General features: G+C 34.6%; 1 non-coding gene across 1 annotated transcript; it reads left to right on the plus strand.

Annotated features, from left to right (window-relative positions):
• The first annotated feature begins 3736 nt into the window (after nt 1-3736).
• Nucleotides 3737-3843, plus strand: LOC125996806 (U6 spliceosomal RNA). The gene has a single exon (XR_007491486.1). It is a non-coding gene; the product is annotated as a U6 spliceosomal RNA (small nuclear RNA).
• Nucleotides 3844-5910: the final 2067 nt, after the last annotated feature.

Here is a 5910-nt window from a genome sequence, read left to right on the forward strand (position 1 = left end):
ATGTGATATATTTCCTTTAAATAAATTTTTAAAAAAATTTAAAAAAAGGTGTCTATCAAGATGGCAGGCAAAGGGTTGGGTGTGGGAGGTAGTAGGTATGGGTAGAAGAATAGACCTAGGAACATTAAAGGGAAGTTGACATTTGTAGTGGAATTGGTGCTAGAACATTTTATATCTAAAATTCAACTATGAGTAAACTATGTGCTTTAATAAAATTTAAAAAATAAAATGACAATGTATAAGTCATTTGGCCTTCTTTAACCATCCATTGAAAAACAAGTCATTTTAACAATATAATAATAAGCAGGAAATTTTTGTCACAAAATATCTTTTCCTATGCCAATATCCTTCAATGGTTAATAAAAGGTTGATATCACTAAATTTTACTTTTCAAATAATATCTGAATAGTAAAATTACCTGAATCATGTTAGAATTACGTCTTTCTATATAGAGTGAAAATAACCAACATGTCATAATTTATTCCAATGATTATTTCTCTAAACTTTGGCTATGTTTGCAAGCCATCTTCTAATTTATTGGCTAAAATATAATGAATATTTTCTTTGTGTGCGGGGGACACACCATGTGATTCTGAGGGGCTATTCCTGGTTCTGCATAGAACTCACTCCTGGCAGTGCTTAGAGAACCATTTGGGATGCCGGGGTGAGAACTCAGACCACCATCTGCACGGCAATCAGCCTATGCTATTTCTTCAGCCTTGGGGAATGTAGTTTATATTCTTGCAAAATAATTCTGATGTAATTTTAGTCATGTTTTTACTTTAGCTGTCTTAAATAATATTTCAAAAGGGGTATTTATATTACTAGGATTAAGAAAATATCATTAGTTTGAATATCTCTACATATTAAAATCATCCATTCTTAAACAAGCTATATTATATAACAATATTTTATGTTTAAGTTATATCACAATCTTCTGGTACACTAAATAACACTTTAGACAGAAAAATTACAAAACAGAAGTACAGTAATATATAAAATGTGAATCAGGAAGATAACCAGAATGTTAGAATATATGCTTTGTTTGTGTCAGCTCACATTTAATTGTAGGCAGCTATGACCTCCCAAGTTCTAGACTGGAGTAGTGCCTCTGTACCAGTAAATGCACTGCCAAAATAAAAACAAAAACTGCAAATTGTGACATTTCAGAATTCATAAAAAAGATACTTGCCCACAGTATGAAAACTAAAACAAAAGGGCAGAGCCTTACCCTATTTGTTCACAAATGTCTACAAATTTCTATATTAGTATTTATTTTCAGATGTCAAGTAGGTAAATTTACCAATACAGCACAGAAAAAAGCATTTTAATTGTATTGAGTATTTTTTTCTTTTAGGATCATCTCTACACTATATATCCACAGAAACTTTTTTAACTAATTGTTTATTTTTGAAGTATTCTTACATTTAAAACCAGTTAATATAGGTCATAAAACTAACTAGCTTTGTGTAAGCTACAACAAATTCATTACTTAAGAGAACAAATAAGTGTAGCATAATACATTATATTTCTTCACAATACCCCACATAGACAACAGATATGTTAAACATTATACTTTAGTAAATATCACAAATGTAAACTATAATAATTTAGTGACAGGCATATTTTCATAGAGGTTTTAGGGATTGATTATAGAGAACAGAACCATGGAAGTTATTTTCTGACACATGGGAGGTACCAATTTAACTAAAAAAAAAATTAAAATCAAAAAAGTGATAAAATAATATAGAAGAAATGTACCCACCAACAGAAAACAACTGAACCCTTAAAGAAAGTAAACATTGAAATCATTTTTCCAGAAACTCTGTCAACAAATGACAGTTATCTAATGGATGACAAACAAAAGAGGTAAGTTATTTGATAATTCATACTTATGACCAGGAAAGAGAACTGATATTAAGAGGAAACAGATCGCTGAATTTTGGAGATATAGAGAAAGTTTATTTTTGTTGTTGCTGCTTGTCGGTTGCTTGATTTGGGGTAGGGCAATGAAGGCTGGGGCAGTGCTGGAGCTAAACCAGTGCTCAGGGCTTACTTTTGGCTTTGTGTGGTATCACTCCTGGTGGTACTCAGTAGACCATATACAGTGGTGAAATCAAATTGGTATTGGGAATACATCAGAAGACAGAATCTAGAGTTCTGAAGAAACATTAATAGCGAGAACTTCATAGAGAGCTACAAATATTCTTCTTTGGACCTTTATCTTAGTAGTGATTACTACTAGTATACAATGAAATGTCATGAATCCAGAGAAATATTAATCTGAAATAATGAGATAGAACTCACAGAGCTCATATAGCTGAGAACCTTTTCTTTTCTTTTTTTGTTTTTTTTTGTTTTTGTTTTTGTTTTTGTTTTTTGGGGGGCCATACCAGGTGACATTCAAGGGGTTACTCCTGGCTATGCACTCAGAAATAGCTCCTGGCTTGGGGACCATATGGGATGCCAGGGGATCCAACCTTGGTCCATCCTAGGCTAACGCTGGCAAGGCAGACGCCTTACCACTTCTCGCCACCACTCTGACCCCAATAATAATCCGGGGGGAGTGATTTGGGCCACACCTGTTTACGCTCAGGGGTTACTCCTGGCTATGCACTCAGAAATCCCTCCTGGCTTGGGAGACTATATGGAATGCTGGGAGATTAAAGCGCCGTCCATCCTAGGTTAACATGAGCAAGGCAAACACCTTATGGCTTGCCCTACCGGTCCGCCCCCCCCTTTTCTTGTATAATAAGCATAATTTTAAAAAAATCAATAGACAGTATTTCGAATCATGGAACATTGTACAAAGTCTTCAGTAGGGTGCTTCAATGCAGGACAAAATTATCAAAGACAGCATGTGTATTGGGTCCTATTTAACAATGTTTAAAAGTAATGCCCCAAAGATAAATTTGTTAAAAAATAGTGTAACTTTATCTTATAAGTTCAAGAATAGTTACAAGGATGTAAGACATTTATAGGACCCAACAAAATGCAATTTGCAAAACTCTTGCATACAATAAACAAACAGGCAATCAATGAGGAAACAAAATAAATACTAAAGAAAGCATCAAGTGAAACTGACCCAGAAATGACAGAAAAGTTTTTAGATAATGATAACAAATCACTCATTGAACTACATTACAATTTTAATTATATAAAGGATTTTTTAAAGATTAGGTATAAACATGAAAAACATAGGAAAGACCAACTCAAATGTCTTTAACTGAAACTCAAAGTGTGACAAGAAATACACAGGTTAGAATATATATTAGGTTGCAGCAGAAAGAAATAACAGTAAAATTGAAACTATCCAAAATAAAATCCCACTTAAAAACTAAAAAACAAACAAATAATCACCATTTATGGACCAACTAACTTTACTAGTCTCTAAAATAATGAAAAACTAAATGACAATGGAGACACAAACTATCAGAACCTATGGGACACAGCAAAAGTACTACTGAGGGGAAATTTTATAGCTTTGCAAGCACACATCAGGAAAGAAGAAGGGGCATACATGAATATCTTAATATTGCAGCTAATAGAATTAGAAAGTACTCAACAAAAGGACCCAAAAATAGGGAGACAGAAGGAAATAACAAAGCTGAGAGCAGAAATCAATGAAGTGGAAACCCAAAAAACAATCCAAAGGATCAACGAAAGCAGAAGTTGGTTCTTTGAAAAAATAAACAAGATTGATAGACCACTGGCAAAACTAACAAAGAAAGAGAGAGTGCTCACTTAGGCAGCACATATACTAAAATTGGAATGATACAGAGAAGATTAGCATGGCCCCTGCGCAAGGATGACACGCAAATTCGTGAAGCGTTCCATATTTAAAAGAGAGAGAGAAACTTGATAACTTGTATTAGGAATGAAAACGGAGAAATCACTACTGATATGATAGCAATACAAAGGGTAATCAGACTGCTTTGAGAAACTCTATGCCACTAAAAATGAAAACCTGGAAAAAATGAATAAATTTTTGGACTCTTACAATCTTCCACGGTTGAATGAAGAAGATGTAGCAGATCTAAACACACCCATCACTATTGAGGAAATTAAGACAGTAATCAAATGTCTGCCCAAAAACAATACTCCACGCCCAGATGGATTTCCTAATGAATTCTTTCAAACCTTTCAAGAGGAACTTCTACCAATCCTGGCAAGACTCTTTCATGAAATTGAAAAAACAGGAACACTTCCAAATAGCTTTTATGAAGTCAACATCACCTTGATACTTAAACCAGACAGAGATGCTACAAAAAAAAAAAAAGAAAATTACAGACCAATATCGCTGATAAATACAGATGCAAATATCCTCAACAAAATCCTGGCAAATAGGATTCAATGCCTCATTAAGAAGATCATTTACTACGATCAAGTAGGTTGCATCCCAGGAATGCAAGGCTGGTTTAACATCCGTAAATCTATCAACATAATACACAACATCAACAACAAGAAAAATAAAAATCACATGATCATATCAATAGACGCAGAGAAAGCATTTGACAAGGTCCAACACCCATTCTTGATCAAAACTTTCAGCAAGATGGGAATGGAAGGCCATCTACCACAAGCAAGAGGCAAATATTGTCCTCAATGGAGAAAAACAGAAAGCCTTTCCTCTAAATTCTGGCACAAGACAAGGCTGTCCTCTCACACCACTCCTATTCAACATAGCACTGGAAGTACTTTCTATAGTGATTAGGCAAGAAAAAAGATATAAAGGGAATCCAAATAGGAAAGGAAGAAGTCAAGCTCTTGCTGTTTGCAGATGACATGATACTCTACCTAGAAAACCCTAAAGTTTCTACGAAAAAGCTTCTAGAAACAATAGACACATATAGCAAGGTGGCAGGCTACAAAATTGACATACAGAAATCAATGGACTTTCTGTACACCAATAAGGAAGAAATGGACATTAAGAAAACAACACCATTCACAATAGTGCCACACAAACTCAAAATCTTGGAATCAACTTGACTAAAAATGTGAAGGACCTATACAAAGAAAACTATAAAAGTCTGCTCCAAGAAATAAGAGAGGAAACATGGAAATGAAAGCTCATGGACTGGCAGAATTAGCATCATTAAAATGGCAATACTCCCCAAAGCATTGTATAGATTTAATGTGATCCCTCTAAAGATACACATGACATTCTTCAAAGAAGAATTTGAAATTCATGTGGAACAATAAACACCCTAGAATAGCTAAAGCAATCATTGGGAAAAAGAATATGGGATAATTACTTTCCCCAAATTTAAACTGTACTACAAAGCAATAGTTATCAAAACAGCATGGTATTGGAATAAAGACAGGCCCTCAGATCAGTGGAATAGGCTTGAATACTCAGAGAATGTTCCCCAGACATACAATCACCTAACTTTTGATAAAGGAGCAAGAAATACTAAATGGATCAGGGAAAGCCTCGTCAACAAGTGGTGTTAGCACAATTGGCTAGCCACTTGCAAAAAATTGAACTTAGACCCCCAGCTAACATCATGTATGAAGGTTAAATCCAAATGGATGAAAGACCTCTATATCAGACCCAAAACCATAAGATATATAGAACAATAGGTAAAACACTCCAGGACATTGAGACTAAAGTCATCTTCAAAGAGGAAACTGCACTCTCCAAGCAAGTGAAAGCAGAGATTAACAGATGGGAATATATTAAGCTGAGAAGCTTCTGCACCTCAAAGGAAATAGTGCCCAGGATACAAGAGCCACCCACTGAGTGGGAGAAACTATTCACCCAATACCCATAAGACAAGGGGCTAATCTCCAAAATATACAAGGCACTGACAGAAATTTACAAGAAAAAAACATCTAATCCCATCAAAAACTGGGAAGAAATGGACAGACACTTTAACAAAGAAGAAATACAAATGGTCAAAAGGCACA

Source organism: Suncus etruscus, chromosome 1, assembly GCF_024139225.1.
Source record: "Suncus etruscus isolate mSunEtr1 chromosome 1, mSunEtr1.pri.cur, whole genome shotgun sequence".
NCBI lineage: Eukaryota > Metazoa > Chordata > Mammalia > Eulipotyphla > Soricidae > Suncus > Suncus etruscus.